Source organism: Ambystoma mexicanum, chromosome 4q (assembly GCF_040938575.1).
Source record: "Ambystoma mexicanum isolate Mex_15411 chromosome 4q, UKY_AmexF1_1, whole genome shotgun sequence".
NCBI lineage: Eukaryota > Metazoa > Chordata > Amphibia > Caudata > Ambystomatidae > Ambystoma > Ambystoma mexicanum.
The window spans coordinates 1,094,062,302-1,094,080,049 of NC_090928.1; positions in this window are offsets into that span (position 1 = coordinate 1,094,062,302).

The window sequence follows — 17,748 nt, forward strand, 5'->3', positions numbered from 1 at the left end:
GTTTATGAGCACTCAGCTTCAGATATTCCAAGACCTCTCAGTGATAACCTGCAGAAAAGAAGAGCCCTTAAACCCCTGACTCCATTCCTACAGAACCAACAGATACGCTACAGATGGCTGTTACCCTCCAGTCTTCAATTCATGTATCAGGGAACCCAGCACAGGATCAGCCACCTAGAGGACGCGGAGTCCATACTACACCCACACCCGCAGGAGGCCTCAACCACCCATAGTCCACGGCGTTCACCAGGGGAGTCGGAGCAGCTACCCCAGAGGCAGGAGCAGCGACCCTGGTCTAAAGCACAGAGACGCCGAAAGACAAAATGACCTTGCCACGGCTGACGGTCGTGCGATGACTGATCCGATGACGAAAGAAGGAACCAGTAATGCCGCGGGACCCGCGTGGCCTGTACCCCACTCCAAGGAGTATGTCAGCAACCCTCCCTTGGAGCCTAACCCAATTATGTGGTTTGATCCTGGCCCCATTGGCTGGAAGAACAGTTAAGGCCCAGTTGGCCGTGGGAAGGCCTGCATTGGAAATGCTGACCCACCACTCACTGAAAACGTTTTCCCCCCATTGGAGGAAACAGAAAACCCAGCTGTAGGAAGACCACGCTGAATTTAAGCCACTAGATGAAGACTGAGTACCCCCATTCCCCCCGCTATGATCAGCACCCCACATCAGTGGACACCCAGGAATCTCCTCCACCGCACCAGAAACTGAAATTCTTGACAATGAATGTCAGGGGCCTCAATGCCCCGCAGAAACGGAAAGCGATACTGAGACGCATACAGAACGACAAGGCCTCCATTGTCTTCCTCCAGGAGACATATTTGACGCCGGCCGATTTCACTCGGCTCCGTGATCGGCAATTTCTGCTACAATTTCTGGCGTCGAATGGAACGAAGAGGGGTGGCACAGCAATCTTGATCGCCAAGGGCTTCAAGCCACAAATTCTGGACTCCTTGCTTTGCCCAGATGGCCGCTTCATGGCGGTAAAGTGCTGAATCTTCGCCAAATATACACATTGATCTCAGTATACGCTCCTAACGAGGAACAGGAGGAATTCTACTTAACCCTAGAAAGCGCTCTCCCACCATTTGCTGAGGGCCAAACTATCATTGGGGGAGACTTTAACGGAGTTCCTTATCCATTAGCAGACAGATCACATCCTCCTGCCCGTAGAGACTTTGGCTTGGCGACACCGCTACTGAAACTATTTCGAACTTTAGACATGGTGGACCTGGAGAGTCCTCCACCCTGAGGTGCGAGACTACTCGTTCTACTCTTATGTACATAAAACAAACTCACGCATAAACCTCCTTCTGGCATCCCCGCAGATCCTAGCATTCACAGATGAAGTCCTCATTGGGCCTAGAATCCTCTCAGACCACGCACCCATAACCTTAACGCTAAGAGCCCACGACCCTGACCCGGCCCCGCGACGCAGATGGTCCCTCTATGACCCGATCCTAGAAGATATGGCTACAAGAGACGTGGTGGCTAAAGCTATAAAGCAGTTCTTTGCAGAAAATAAAAATGAAGACACCTCCCCAGCGAACACGTGGGACGCAATGAAGGCGGTGGTGAGAGGGGTGTTTATCTCCCGAGGAGCGGCCTACCACAAACAAAAACAACAGACCCGCCGCAGCCTAGAAGACAAGGTACAGACAGTGTGTAAGGCCAAAAACTGGTCCCCGAGAACCTATCGAGCCTTGCAGATGGCTCGAAAGAAGTTGGAGGCCCACTATGCAGAGGAGACAGCCCAGCTTCTAACTAAAACAAAACAAAGCTACTATGCTAGAGGTAATAAAGCACATACATTCCTAGTGGAAAAATTGGAGAGAATCAAGAGGAGGAATACCATAATAGGCCTTCGGGACCCCCAGGGTGCAGTGCAGTTCGCTGATCGTGATAAACTAAGAATCGCAGAGACCCACCTGACCGCCACAATGTCGGCAACCCCCAGTTCTAGCGAAGAACAGCATTACTACCTGCAGGAGGCCGCCTTACCCAACATTGCAACCTCAAGAAGGGAAGAGCTGGAGGCCCCAATCACCAGTGAGGAGGTCGACGAGGCCATTAAGGGCCTGGGATCAAGATCTACGGGACCAGATGGGTTCTCGCCTCGATTTTTCAAACTCTTTCGACCCCAGCTGCTGGCCCCCATGACGACTCTCTTCAATTCTTTTGCCACCTCCGAATCGATTACTCCGTTGATGCAGGAATCAATCACAGTTATAGCTCTAAAACCAGGAAAAGACCCCAGGGATATAGCGGCATATCGACCCATCTCTTTGTTAAACCTGGATGCAAACATTTATTCAAAGGTCTTGGCAAACCGCTTAGCAAAGGTACTCCCGGACATCATAGATCCAGACTAGACAGGATTTATAATGAATAGGGCAACCACGGACAACACACGAAGGGTCCTCAACCTGGTCGAGATTGCTAAGAGAGACTCACGGAAGCTAGCCTTGCTGGCCTTGGATGCGACCAAGGCCTTTGATAAAGTAGACTGGTCGTTCCTGCGTCTTACCCTGGAATCCTTCAATTTCGGGCCCTCCTTTTTGAAGCTCGTCCTAGCGAATTACCAAGCTCCGACTACCCTCTTCTGGGTGAATGGCCTACTATCCAGCTCAATCTCCCTAACATGCGGCACTAGACAGGGGTGTCCCCTCTCCCCCCTCCTTTTTTCCCTGGTAATGGAACCCCTAGCCCAACGGATCTGCCTCAGCGCCAGAATAAAGGGCCTCCAAGTGGGCCCCGCCCAACATAAGATTGCGCTATACGCGGATAATTTGATGCTGACCATAACAGATACCTCCCAGTCCTTAAGAGCCGCCCTAGCAGAAATTCATAGATTCGGAAAGGTCTCGGGATTTGTCATCAACTTCGCGAAATCTACAGCCCTGGGAATAGGCTAAGATCAGAGAGACAAGGAATCCTTTAGAGCTCAGTGCGCGATCCCGTTAAGCGAAAAGTCTATCCCCTACCTCGGGGTCCAGATCCCCGCTTGTCCCGAAGACACTTACCGGATAAACTTCCCGATCTTATTTAAGTCGTTAGAAAAAGACCTGGACCGCTGACTTTCGCAGGAAATATCACTAATAGGTTGCATCACGGCCTGTAAAATGAACCTGCTACCACGATTCCTATACGCCTGCTCTGCCCTCCCCACCATAGTCCCCAGCCCCCGGCTTCAGCGGCTTCAGAGGAAAATATTCAGCTTTGTATGGAAGGGGAAGAAGTCACGCATTCCACGGAGAACCATGCTGTGTGCCCCGAACCAGGGAGGCCTCAGGGTCCCTGACCTTCCAAGATATCAGATGGCGGTGTCATACTCGAGCCTGGACCATTGCATCAGGGCGCCCCAAGTGGATGGACATAGAACAAACTCGATTACCTCTCCCCCTTCACTTTCTCTTACGCCTGCCTCACTACGGCGGACATGGCCATCCATCTTATCATCGACTAAGCAGACATTAAAGGCATGGGACTGGGCACGCAAATCCAGAGGCATCCCGAGAGACCTGGGCCCATCCGCCCCTGTGTTCCACAACCCGGCCTTCTCACCCGGGACCTGCCCCTCGAACTTTAGAAACTGGATCGCTGGGGGCCTCAGCTCCCTGAGTCAGCTATTTGAAGGAACCCTGCCACTGACGTTTGCCCAATGTAAAAGCGGCTTTAACCTTTCGGAGTCCGACAGGTTCGCGTATATCCAAATCAGACATTGGTGCTCGCATCCCCAGACTCGCATGGCAGCCACTCGGGATCTGGATGCCCTCGAGATAACAGCTGCAGATCCGCTGACCCGAGGGCATATTTCGACACTGTACAGACTATTCCAGATGTACCTATTGGCTGTTAAAGCAACGTACATGTCACAGTGGAAAAGAGATCTAGGACATCCGATCCAAGACCAATCTTGCGCCGACATCTGGTCACGTACCCACTCGTCCTCTTTCTGCATTACCAACTGGGAATGTGCGCATAAACTCCTCCTAAAATGGTATTACCCGCCGCTCCGACTACACCACTTCAATCAGTCTCTAGACCCGCAATGCTGGCGCCGCTGCGGCTTGCCAGGCTCTTACCTACACATGTGGTGGACTTGCCCTATAGTGGCGAACTTCTGGTCCCAGTGCATTACCACCATAGCAGACATCACCCGGAACACGTTGCCACTGGAACCGGAACCACTCCTGCTGGGGACCCCGATCCCGGCATATATCCAAGATCAGGCAGCTAGCGGCCCTCGTCACGCAACTGCTGCTGGCCACGAAAATCACTATAGCCCGGGCTTGGAAGTCCCCCGAGGGCCCTTTGATGATTCTGTGGTGGCTGAAGCTTTGGGACATCTTCACTGCAGAAAAAATCATGGCGGCAAACAGAGGCCGCCTTCACCGCTTCAAAAAAATGTGGTCGCCGGTGATAGACTATGACCAGCGCTTCCCGGCCCTAACACATAAACCACATTGGTGGCGGATGCCCAACGAGCAGCAGGCTGGGACCCGACCCGATTAGCAGAGGAGCAGGTTCCGGGAGGCAGCCAGAATTAAAGTGGGGCAAAAACTCAGGGGATGATAAAGATGACTTAAATATGTAATGTATGCTGAATTGTCGTAATACTATGTTTTCCTGTGTGCTAACCAAAGATAAACAAGTTAAAAAAAAAGAATCAGTGTATAACCGTGCCACTTACGAAGGATATCTGCACTTTGTTAAATTGAGTTTTAGTGGTGTACTAGATAACTGCATTACAAGCAATAGAATCTATTGCGAATGGTAAATTGACCCCGATGAGCTTAGATGCTCTCCAGAGTGCTTGTGAAGCCAAGGAATTGGACTTTGTAGATAAGTCTAGGGCTGAGCTGATAGCTGCCCTGGTGGACTACCAGACTGATTGTGAAACTCTTGATGAGGGGGGAATGCAACCAATGAGGACTCTGCCCCTGGGGTTTTTGCTAAATCTGATTCTGTGAATGCCACCATTCCTGCTGCCTCTGTTCCAAACCCAGCACTTCCTTAGAGCTTGAGTTATTAAGGATGAAATTGGCCTTTGAATATCGCAAGTTGGAAATAGATTCGGAGCTTGAGAAAGAGGAGTTGGCACAGCAAGTGGAACTCAAAAATAGGGATCTTGAACTCAAAAACAAGGACACTGAATGTCAGCGAATCCAGCTAGAGAAAGCTCGAGTGGAGACTTCAGCTAAACCAGTTGAGAGTGTCAGGTCCCCAGCAACCAAGTTTATGAAAGATTTGGTTGGTGTGTATGCAGAGGGTTCTGATATCCTCCAATGGATTGAAGCATTTGAAATGGCTTGTGCAATTCATGATGATGATAAAAGAGATTGGGCTAAGTGTTTGTTAAGCAGAGTGCCTCAAACTGAATATGACTGTATTCGGAAGCTGAGTGTGGAAGAAAGGGGTCAGTATGAGTGCATGAAGTCTGCTTTAATTGCCAAGTTTGGCAAGACGCCTACCCAATACCTTAAACGGTTCAGGGATTTTAAGAAACGAGAGAATGGGTCGTGGATTGACTGGGTGAGTGCTGCGCACATGAACATGATGGGGTGGATTGATGGTTACAAAGTGGAAACGTTTGTTGAATTGTCCTACCTTTTGTTTTTTGAGCATTTTTTGGAAGCCTGTTCACCAGAGCTGCGTCAGTATGTTGCTGACCAGAACATTTTGGATCCCTTTAAGCTGGCTGGATTGGCTGACAAGTGGGTCTCCCATCGTGTGTCCATAACGACTCCAGAGGGAAGGACAAGGACAAGGAAAAGGGGGCCTCTCCGAAAGCTGAGGAGTCCCAAAAGCAGTCACAGTCGGGTAAACCAAAACCTTCCTCTCCGAAGACCCAACAACCTAGTGGGGATAAGTGTTGTGGAGGGGAGTAAGAGTAGTGGTCTGCCTGCTGCAAAGCAGGGTCCGAGTGGTTCCAGTACCGTACCACGCACTCCCGGCACTTGTTGGGATTGTGGGGCTCTAGACCACCGAAGGGGTGACCCCAAGTGTAAGGGTAAGGCACTTGGAGTCCAGGCTGTCAGCCTGACCTATCCCTAATCCGTACCTGAGGTGGAGGCTACAGTCCTCCCCTCCTCTACTGGGATCACCTTCGGTGCTCCCGTAGAGATTTCCTTAGTGTCCCTCGGGGCCTGGGACCAGTACGCAGAAGTACTGGCGACTATCCCACAAAACACTCGTAGGTTTTTAAGAAGTGTCCTCTTGAATGGCCAGCCTTCTACTGGTTTGAGAGACACTGGGCAAGCATGACAGTGGTGGACAGGACCCTGCTCAAGCCAGAGGCCTATATAGGTGCTCCTCTGAGAACCACCAGGTTAGCTGGTGGGCCTCGCAAATTATCGCCTGTAGCCTTAGTCAACATTACGATTGGAGACAAGACAGCAAAACTTCTGGTCCTGGTTCAGGACAACGTGCCAGCAAACATCTTGTTAGGTAACGATTTGGTCGAGTTGGGATGATCACGGATGGTCTACCCATGGCTGCGGTAGCCGTCACCTGATCGCAGGTCACACAGGGTCCGGCTGCGAGCCCAGCACCTTTGCCGATGTGGATAGCCAAGGCGAGAAGGAAACGTAAGAGAAAGAAGGTCACCTAGTGGAGGGAGCCCCTGCTCTTCCTGCTGTTTCGACAGCTCCCATGGGGATCCATGCTCCGGACGGGCTGGATCCAGTGGTGAATCCTGTCTCAACTCCTGTGGGAAAAGAGCCAGAAGACTTTCCTGTGGGAGAGGCTCTCAACCCGGTGGATCATCCCACCCTTCAAAGCTTGTTAGCTGAAGGGGGACCCTTTCGGGCAGACGACTGTAAGGGACAGAGAGAGTGCCACTCTCTCGAGGCTCTGATGAAACAGGCCCTATCACAGGCACAAGGAGACATTTTGGATTTCTTGGGAGGGTCAGCTCCTTGTTAGTGAGCCCACTAAGCCTGAACCTGGTGCCCTCAAGAGGTTAGTGGTATCCCAGGTTTACAGGCCCTTCCTGCTGCAGTTGGCGCATGAGGTGCCCTTGGCTGGTCATCTTGGTACCAAGAAGACTAAGCAGAGGCTTTCTACTGGCCCCGGATGGGAGTAGAAATGGAGTCCCACTGCAGGACCTGCCCAACTTGTCAGTTGTATGGCAAGACTGGAGGCAGTGTCATTGCCCCCCTGCAGCTATTGCTAGTGGTTGGCACAACGTTTGAGACGGTGGGCATCGACATTGTCGGTCCCCATGACCCTCCCACATCAGGTGGACATCGGCTCATCCTGGTCTTGGTAGATCATGCCACCAGTTACCGTGAGGCTATACCCCTTTGGACTGTTACTGCCAAGGTGGTTGCCAGGGCTCTCCTGGGCATTTTCATCAATGTTGGATTCCCTAAGGAGGTTGTCTCTGACAGAGGATCCAACTTCATGTCTAGTTACATGAAAACCATGTGGAAAGAGTGTGGGGGTAACCTACAAGTTCTCCACCTCTTACCATCCCCAGACCAATGGTCTGTTTGAGATATTTAATAAAACTCTCAAGGGCATGATAGGTGCCTTGGAAGAGCCCCTAAGGAGGAAATTGGATCTCCTCCTGCCATGCCTGCTGTTTGCTTACAGAGAGGTACCTCAAGAGGGTGTTGATTTCAGCCCCTTTGAGTTATTGTTTGGACATCCCGTGAAGGGGCCCCTTGCCTTAATTAGAGAAGGTTTGGAAGTCACCCCTCCAGGTCCTGCCAAGCAAGTGGGGGACTATGTGTTAGGCCTCAGACGGAGGATGACACAGATGATGGGTCAGGCAACAGTGAATCTCAAGGCCAGCCAGGAATTGAACAAATACTAGCATTACCTTAAAGCATCGCAAGTGGATTGGACTCCGGGACACGAGGTCCTCGTGATGGAGCCTACCAAGCCTCGGGCTTTGGCAGATAAATGGACTGGACCCTTCAGGATAATCTCCAATATGGGCGAGGTCAATTATCTGGTTGACATGGGAGCCTCTGGGGTAGTCCCTCAGGTATTCCAAATTAACAGGCTCAAGCCCTTCCACAGGCGAGCCCAAGTCTCATGTCTCTTGCTAGCTTCAGAGCAAGAAGAGGATGAGAGTGAGCCCCTTCCTGATTTGCTGCATAGCAACCCTCAGGATGGCTCTGTGGAGAGAGTACATCTCTCTACAGATCTGACGACATAGCAGCAGAAGGCCTGCAGGACTTTGCTCCGGCAGTATGCCTCTCTGTGCTCACTGACACCAGGCCTTACACCGTGGTGTAGGCACGAGATCGACACTGGTGACAGTGTGCTGTCAAAAGCCGGTGCTTCCATATGTCAGATACCGTTAAGAACCACATCCAAGCTGAGGTTGCCAAGATGTTGGATCTGGGTGTTATTGAACCCTCAACCAGTCCCTGGTCCAGTCCTGTGGTCCTTGTCCCCAGGGCAAGTTCCAAGGCCGGAACCAAGGATTGGAGGTTCTGTGTGGACTACCGAGGAGTCAATGCCATCACCAAAACTGACGCGCACCCATTGCCCCGGGCTGATGAGCTTGTGGATACCACAGGTGCTGCCAAATTTGTGAGCACCTTTGACCTTACCTCAGGCTATTGGCAAATAGCTCTGACTGACCCTGCCAAGGAAAAGAAGGCATTCTCAACACCAGAGGGACTCTACTAGTTTAGGGTAATGCCTTTTGGGTTGAAGAATGCCCCTGCCATCTTCCAGAGATTGGTCAACCATGCGCTCAGTGGGCTGGAAGCCTTTTGTGTTGCTTACTTAGACGACATTGCCGTCTACAGTTCCACCTGGGAAGAGCATTTGACACATCTAGATAAGGTGTTGCAGGCCTTGAAAAGGGCTAACCTCACTATCAAGGCGACCAAGTGCCAGATAGCTCAGGGGAAAGTCACATATCTTGGTCATGAGGTAGGAGTAAAGTACAGGATGTACATGACTGGGAGACTCCCACTACTCAAACCCAGGTGAGAGCCTTTTTGGGCCTCAATGTGTATTATTGCAATTTCATGGCAGACTATGGAACCATAGCTGCACCGCTGACAGCTCTGACTTCACCCAAACAGCCTAGGAAGGTTAATTGGACTGAAGACTGTCAGAGGGCCTTTGATGGCTTAAAAGAAAGTCTATGTAGGGCACTGGTTTTGTGTGCCCCTGATTACAGCAAGCCCTTTATCGTTCAAACTGACGCCTGCAACACCGGAATTGGAGCTGTCTTGTCCCAGTTAGATCACAAAGGAAGAGAACATCCTATTATATTCATCAGTAGACAATTCAAGGAACTGAGGTGGGCTACTCTTGAGAAGGAATGTTTTAGTATAGTTTGGAGCTTTAGGCATTTTAGACCCTACCTTACCGGGTCTACTTTCAAGGCCCAAACCGATCATAAGCCTCTGAAGTGGCTTATGCAGATGAAGGGTGAAAACCCGAAGCAGCTCAGGTGGTCCATTAGTCTGCAAGGGCTAGACTTCACCACTAGGGAAGAGTCACGATAATGCAGATGGACTTTCCAGAAGGTATGTTGACCGTCTGGATGAGGGTGTCTATCTCGTGGGAAATTAGGCTCCCTAACCTCAGTCTGGGGGGCGGCGACTGTGATGCTGGAAATGCATCGGAGGGACAGGGCCTCTGTATCCTTGTCCTTTACTGCTTTTTATCATGTGTCGTGATTTCTGCGCAGGAGTTCATGTGGGACTTCTGGCGGTGCAGCTCTCTTTTGGTTTGGTGAACAGATCCATGGGATACCCTTATGGCACCCATAGGTAGGGGTGCAACCCTGTGCCCCTAGTGTATGTTTTTGGGCACCTGTGTGTGGCCCACAGAGCAGGGTACGTGCTGGTGGCAGCTCCGTGCTGAATTGACTGGTGCTCTGAGCGTCCTACATTTTGGGATGTCCAGGCCCTGTCATTGGAATTGGTAGATTCCTGATGGAGACAAGATGGCCTCCATGGCCTCTTGCCCTCCATCGCCTGTTACCTTGATCTTCCTGAAGTCCCGGGAAGCCCTGACTCTGTCCCTTCCACCTGACTGGCTGTTGGGTGGAAGTTCCTTATATGGTAGTGTGGGGAAGTGCTGAACAGACTGGCTGGAGCCTTCTCAACAACCGTATGTGTGGGTACGCCTGTGGGTGGAACCTGGGTAAATAGAATGTGTGACGAATACACATTCTGAGTTGTGGATGTCTAGTATCTGGTGTTTGACACAATGACTGACCAGCCCTGCCCGAAACTGGTATGAATGCAGTGTGGAGTGTTGAATGGCTGGGTACTTGTCCCAATACACATAACTTGTTGTGAGTGTCTGGAGGGAAGTGAATGGCCTGAATGCACTATGCACCTGATTGGTTGCCTGCCTGCATGAATGCCCTTTGTAGTGATTGGATGCTTAAATGTGACCCAGCGGAATTAATGGGAGTTCAACAGTATATCTGGGGACCTCTCATTGCTAGGAATCGTGTTCAGAAGTGTTCAGAGCTGAAGTCCAAACTACGAAGGGTAACTGGAGTGAAACTGACGCTTGACTTTGAAGCCCTGCTGGAAGAGAAGAATTGCTGTTGCTCTCCTTCACAATCTGAAAGCTGCTGTGCCTTCAAGGACGGACCCAGAGAGGACCTGGTAAGGCACCCTCTTCCCAAGCTATGCGGGACCATCGTTTTCCAGCTGATCTTTTCCAAAAGCTCCCTGGTAGACAGACCTACGAAAGGCTGCTAACCCGATATGGGGACTGCTGCGGAACTCCAAGGAGAAGCGACACCAGAATGTTGTCCACCACTGTCGATGACCGCCGTCGCCGACCAGAGCTGCCATGCCCCTGTTTGCCTAAGAACTTCATTTGATCCAAGGATGCTCTCATCCACATTGTCGCCGCTGTATCCTGCTGGAGAATGCCTGACTGTCGACGCACTGAGGAGCATCCACCGGTGGGTTTCCCGCCACCCAAAGACCACAGAGACGCCGACGACTTGACGCCCTTGCTGGGCCACAGTTCTTCAAACTCTTTGCAGTCCAGAACTAACGACCCCGAGGTGCCCCACATGCCTCTTCCTTGCAGGGTGTTTACGCTTCACCGTCAATGAGCACCGGTAGGAATGACGCGGCCACTTCACTGTCGTAGCTTGATCTGTTCTCATTCGGACGTTCGACAACCCATGACTCCTGTCTTAAAGGGAGGGCACTCAAGAAGGGCCGTTGATTCCCCGACGAGGAACGCTACAACGCCAGGTACTTCGGGGTTGCAGAACTATTGGGAGTCTAGTGTGAACAATATATGGACTGGGCTTGTATCTTTATTGTACAGGTTGCCCAGGTGGGGGGATCTTCACACAGAGCTGTGTTCTACTGTAGTAACCAGTATTCTGCCAATTGTTCAACCATCTTGCTTTCCTTCTTCTCTCTACTGCTGGTTGCCTCTTTATTTAGATCTGTCTGTCATTCGGACCGTATGCACTTTAATGAGATCTAATAACATATGTGGTACCACTTTAGAATTGTATATATTTACCATTGTTGATTTTCCGAGTACAAAGTGAGTTATCATGATACTGTACATAACTTTGAATATTAATTATATAAAGACTGTGTTTTAACCAATACAGTGTGCGGACATTCCTTTGTGGGTGCGTACACTGTACTTAAGAACCAGCCCGCATCACCTCTCGAGAAGCAAGGCCTTGATTGCTCTTCCATTCCTACCACAATAGAAAATCTTGGCTGGGGTCCTCTGTGCCTCTCCTCTACCATATAGAGAGCGGAGGTTCAGACACCCCCATACAGTATTTGCACTCGCCTAGACTCTGGGTTTGCAAAGAGATTCTTTATTGAACTTCCCCTTCATAAATTGAAATCTGATATTGTATAGCCCAAGCCAGAATCTCTGAGCATATTCACAGTTTTCCCATTAAAGAGAACATCCGTACAAGGTTTTCTCCCTTTCATGGATTTCACACCCACTTCTCTAACAGACCAGGCAGCCCGTTCATCAAGGGTCTCATCAACATCTCCTGCACTTTTATCATCCTGTTCAGTAGATAATGCCTTGACCACACCTTTTGCAAAGTTCCTACATCACATAGAAAAGTGGCCTTTCTTGTTGCATCACAGACACACCACAGATAATGCCAGACAATCATCAGCATTGGCATAGTGAGATAAACTACCACATTTAAAACACTTCCTTGACCTGGAAGACAAAGACATTCTTGAGCTCCCTTCTCTTGTTTTGGCATATTCTGAAGGCTTGTTGCCTTTATTCTTTGCAATAAGTAGCTGAGTTTTCTTTGGCGATACAGGGGGTCATTACGATTAGGGCGGTAAGGGATAACGGGTACCGGTAAGGAGACTGGTGCTGGAAATCCCTTACCGCCCTATTCCGAGGTCCCTTAGCCGGTCCCACCAGGAACGGCTGGTCTGACCAGCCGTTCTGGACGGGACCCGTTAAGGGACCAGAGCGCTAATAGCGGGCTTGCCATTTGCGAGCCCGTTATTATCGCCCTCCCCATTCCCATTGAGCCCTATGGGGGCTCAAATGGGAATGGGGAATGGTTGGTGCAATGGGGATTTACCTGTCCCACCAGAGTCGGACTAGACTGGTAAGTCCCCATTGCACCAAACCGGACTAGGTCCCGTTATTGGAAGCAGTCATGGCGCAAATAGCGCCATGTCAAACTCCAATCTCGTAATAACCCTGACAGTGTTCTGCCCAGCATTCACCACATTAACAGTGATGAGAATTTGAGTCTTGTTGTCCTTTAAATCCAGTTCTTTAACACATGCCATTGTGTCTTCTATTCTTTGAGCTGTGTTCAGTACTGCATCTATTTCAGATTTATTCTCTAATGTCATCCTCCTTCACCTTGAGCATGAACTGGACTCTTAACCTTTCATCACACATGGCACCAAAACTACAACTATTATCAAGTTCACTAAGAGCTGTGATAAAGGATTCCACAGATTCACCTTCAACCTGATCCCTGGCACTGAAGTAATACCATTGTAAAATTATACTAACTCTTTTTTTGTAGCTTTTGTCTATTTTTCGAGAATGGTTTCAAAATCATTTGGAGCTTCTGCTGACTAAATATCTCCAGCAACAGAAACACTCAAATTTGGCAAACTTTTAAGGATCTGCATGCCTTTGAACCCCAGGCTGTGCATGAGCAGAGTCCTGCACCTCTCAATGCTGAAATTAGGGCCATGAATGACCATGACGTAGTCTAGAAAATCCTCCATCCATACCTTCCATTTTACAGTAGGATCTCCAGGCCTGGGTAGTGTTGCAGTGGTCGATAAAGGTCTCAATGTGGAAGAGAGGTTTGCGTTGCACATGCCATATTGATGACTGGGGTGGCAGTGATGTTGACGTGATGTTGCGAATAAGCATGTAGCCAGTGTATTTACTGTTAGTGTTACTTTGTGGATGAGTTGCTACATTTTTGATTTGCCCACACGTTGTACCTTAATGAGAAGTCTGCGATACAAAATGAATACAATAATGTTGTGTGGCGTGCTACATAGACCCTAAAGATGGGATGCAAGGAGCTTCATATGCACAAGCAAGAAAGGAGATTTGCGGATGGAGAGGTCACAGTGAGGGGACGCAGTAGTCTTGAACATGCATGCACAACCATACATACACAGTGGTTCTTCAGGGAAATATGTTTGGGACAGTGGGGAACAAGGGGTTTTATGATGAATACACACATCTCTATACCGTGAGTCCCCTTATAACTAGGGGTTGGTAGGCTGCAGAATCCTGGAGTGGCGAAATGAACTCTGTATGACCAGGGAAGCTAGTTGATCGAGGTTGAAGGCTGGGGGATGGCAGCTAACTGTACTGGGGCACCTGTGATAACATCAGAATGGTCAGTTGCAGCCAGGCAAGGGTTTTACAACTTTGTACTATTGAGGAGAGGAGATGTAATCTTTTTAAGTACATGGGAGCCTGTTATTAGTTGTCCAGGTAAGTTCTGACCATCTGGTAGGTTCAGTTTGGGTTCTGGTTATAAACCCGGGTTTTGATCAGGTTCTCAAGAATGACCAGGGTGGGGTCATAGGTCATGAGTGCTCAAATGTTAGCCATTAGAGATTAGCATGAAATGAGGACACCAGAAAGTGAATAAAATGCTTAACACCAATCACAAGGAAGTTGTTTGATTCTTTCCCTCCTCTTATTGTTGAAGTATTCTTGGTCAAACCATGTGCATCACAACCATATGGAACTGTTAATAAATTAGGATTGTTGTGTGAATATTTTACGATGCAATGATGTTATGACCTACTTTGGAAACATCCTGAAAAAGGAATGTGCTGTAAATATGAGATAATTCAAATGTATGTTGAAATGGGATGGTGGTTAAATGAATTTTTCCAATTAGAGCTTGCAACTGAAGGGTATTAGGTTTATTTGCATAGGGTTGACCAATCATGTTTGGGGGCATGACTTTGTAACAACATACGTGGGAGTGTGTTAACTGTTGCAATAATGCCTATAATGTGAAACATTTGTGTGGTTCTGAGAGAATTGGGTTAGTTTGACTCTACAGCGTTATCTAGCCCCTCCCGGCTCTTTGTACAATAAACTTGCTTTATGTAGAAACATCCACTCACTTCTTAAGAGGTGGGCCTATTTTGGGTTAAGGAGTTTGGAGCTCCAACCACACGTTTTGTAACCCTGACATGATCTCGAGGCTTTGGGGGTTTCATGTCCACACAAATCGGCTGTGGGGCTTCTCTGAGGGGACCAGTCATTCGTGCACCATAAAAAGGAGAGGTGTACAGGTGCCATATTGGTTAAAGCCCTGTCTGCCCCAAAAAAGGCAAGGTGCAGTGGTCCAGCTGCACAAGGGCAAATTGACGGAGGACCACTTCAGAGCGCTTTGTAGACCATTGCACGTGAGTGCACTTTGGTGGATAGAGCAAGAGGCTAATAGGGTAAAAAGAGTTTTTTTTCCCTCTAATTTGTTTTTTTTCTGATAAGGGTAAAACAGGCATGTATGTGTGGAGTCAGATAAGGTGAGGTGGGTTGAAAGGGTGAGTGCTTTGGAGAAGTGAATAATTTGGCCCTGGTATGTAAGTATTTTTTCCATATATGTTTACCTAGTTTGTTATTTTAAGAGGGGTGAGATGGCATCTTTACCGTTCTTCCTTTGCGGAAAGTGTTTCAAAGAAGGTAGCAGGCGCTCCTCTCCAGAAAGAACACGGCATGATAACCTGTTCTGAGATGAGCGTTTGCAGAACACGCTTTTTGCTCATTGTACCTTTCACAGATGGGAAATAGCCATTTGCATATCAGTCTTTGTCCCTCCCACATGGTCAGTCCAGCAACGAAATACAATTTGATTCAGGCCAAGACAATGAAATTCGATGAGGATCCTGCTGCATATATCCAGTTGATTCAGGAGATGTGGAGGGCAGAGACAGGAGTAGCGTGAGATAAGAATGTGGATATCTTCTTTCATATGCTGAAAAATAGTCTTCCCAAAGAAGTCCAGCATGATCTCGATAAGGTAGTCGGAATGGAGGCCAAAGGTTGACCGGATATTCAGGTACACATTGTGCATTTTTGTAAGAGGTGGCAAGAAAAGGAAAAGGAGAGTACTGAACAGGCAGAAAAGGCATAGGCCAAGCTTGGTTAGAAAAAGAATAGCAGGTATGGGTTTAATAGAACCTGGCCCCTGGGACTGCACTGGTACAGGCATGGAAGAAGAACCCTTTACCCCAAGGAATGGTGATTCATTACACAGGAGCAAGTGTTGTTGGAGGGAATCCTTTCCCATTCCTAGGTGCTAATATTTGTCCAGATCACGACAGCCCACAGGGATCTCTGATGTGTCCAGTGCTGTCAGTTAGTGCCAATCGTGAAGAGGAAACCAGGATCAGTGTAAAGGTAGGTGTTCGAACTTCCTCATTCATGGTCGGTACGGGGGCTACAAAACGTTGCATCAAGGAAGGTGAGTTCCCCTTGTCAGGCAAAATGATAGAGGCACAGGGATTCTCTGGAGCTATCCTGTCAGTTCCTTGCACCGAGGATCTACGTATGAAGGTAGGTACACAACATTCATCTGCTTCCGTGACTATCTTGGACAGATATGTCCTCAATAAACTCAATATGATAATCGCTTTCAGAAGGAAGTTGTAGTATGCTCGACTCCAGGTTTTTATCCGGTAAGAGATGCAGCTCTTTTGAATGCATGTTACAAGGACAGCATGGCAAAGGGGGTGCCTGTACATTCACCTTTGTTCCTTTATGGTGTAATGGTTGTTTTAAGTTGGGTCCCGGGTATCAGAGCTCAGACATGGCTATTACTGATTGTATTTTAGTTTCGGCCTGCTGAGACACAGGAGGTAACACCAGGCAAAATTGTCAGGATTCTCCTAGAAGCAGTGGTTATCAAGAAATATAGGGTAGTTCTCTCAGGCACTGATGAGGAAGGCAGAGAGTGGCGCACGGTCTTGTGCATCAATCAGACATTATTGCTAAGGAATGTGTTCAATAAACTATGGTTGGAGGATGCCGAAGACACCGGTGAGATGGTTTTTGAGATTAGGATGCCTTACCAGATAGCGATAGAACAAAGGAAAGTTACATGGACCATGTTCGTCATTAAAAGTACATTAGCATATTGGAAGGAGGATTCGGATAAGGTGCCAGACCATTTGTAGGCATGGAATTTTCATGCTCTGGGGCTCTTAAAGAGTGTTGGAGCAGTCCAGAAAAATTGAAGCAAGGTGTGATATTGCCAAATGCGATGCAATTCCCCATATCTAGAGAGGCTGATGAAGGGATGTATGAGACCATTATGGCCATGTAAAAGCAAGGCATACTTAAGCCTTCCATATTCGCATGCAACAGAGCCATCTATACTGTGAAGAAAGCAAAGGGTTTCAGTTGGAGGATTGTCTAGGATTTGCGCCCTCTGAATAACATTGTTTAGGCAGAGTTTCTGGTGAGGCCAAATCCTGCTACCATTCTCTGTAACATCGCTACTGGGTTGACCACCTTCACTGTTATTGATTAAAAAAATTCATTTTTCTCTGTCCCCTTTTACCCCGATTCCCAGTACCTTAATGCATTTACATATTGCAGGCAACGATTTGAGCACACAAGGTTGCCTCAGGAGTACTGTAAATCTCTGAGTGTTTTTAATACGGCGGTACAAATGGATTTGGGGAATTTACATGTGTCCAGTAAAATAATCCAGTCCATGGACAATTTACTAGTCTGCATCACTCAGAGAAGCAGATTTGAAGTGATGCAATAACACTCTCACCCTACTTGCGGAGAAGGAGTACAGAGTGGACAAAGAAATATTGCAATACTGCCAGAAAGAGGTAGTATATTTGGGGCAACTGATAGCACCTGCAGAAAGAAAAGTAATGCCTTGGAGAGCCATTGCAGTTTAGAATACACCAAAGCCAGTTACAGTGAAACAAATGCAGCAGTTTTTGGGACCGTATAACTGTGATGCTGGCCTCCTAGTCCATGTCCTACCACTCCTCTATGTGCGTTTTCTCTATGTTTTCTGCCACTGGCCCAGCCTGGACCTCTGGCATTGCAGCTCCTCAGGTTTTCCTTTTGGTGAACAACACCCATTGGACACCTTTATGGTACCCATGGTTTGGGGAACACCCTTGTATCCATTATGTGTGTTTTTGGGCATGTGTATTGCCTCCAGAGCAGGGTATGGGCTGGTATCAGCTACATGCTGACTTGGCATTCACGCTGAGTGTCTTTCATGTTTGGGACACCCA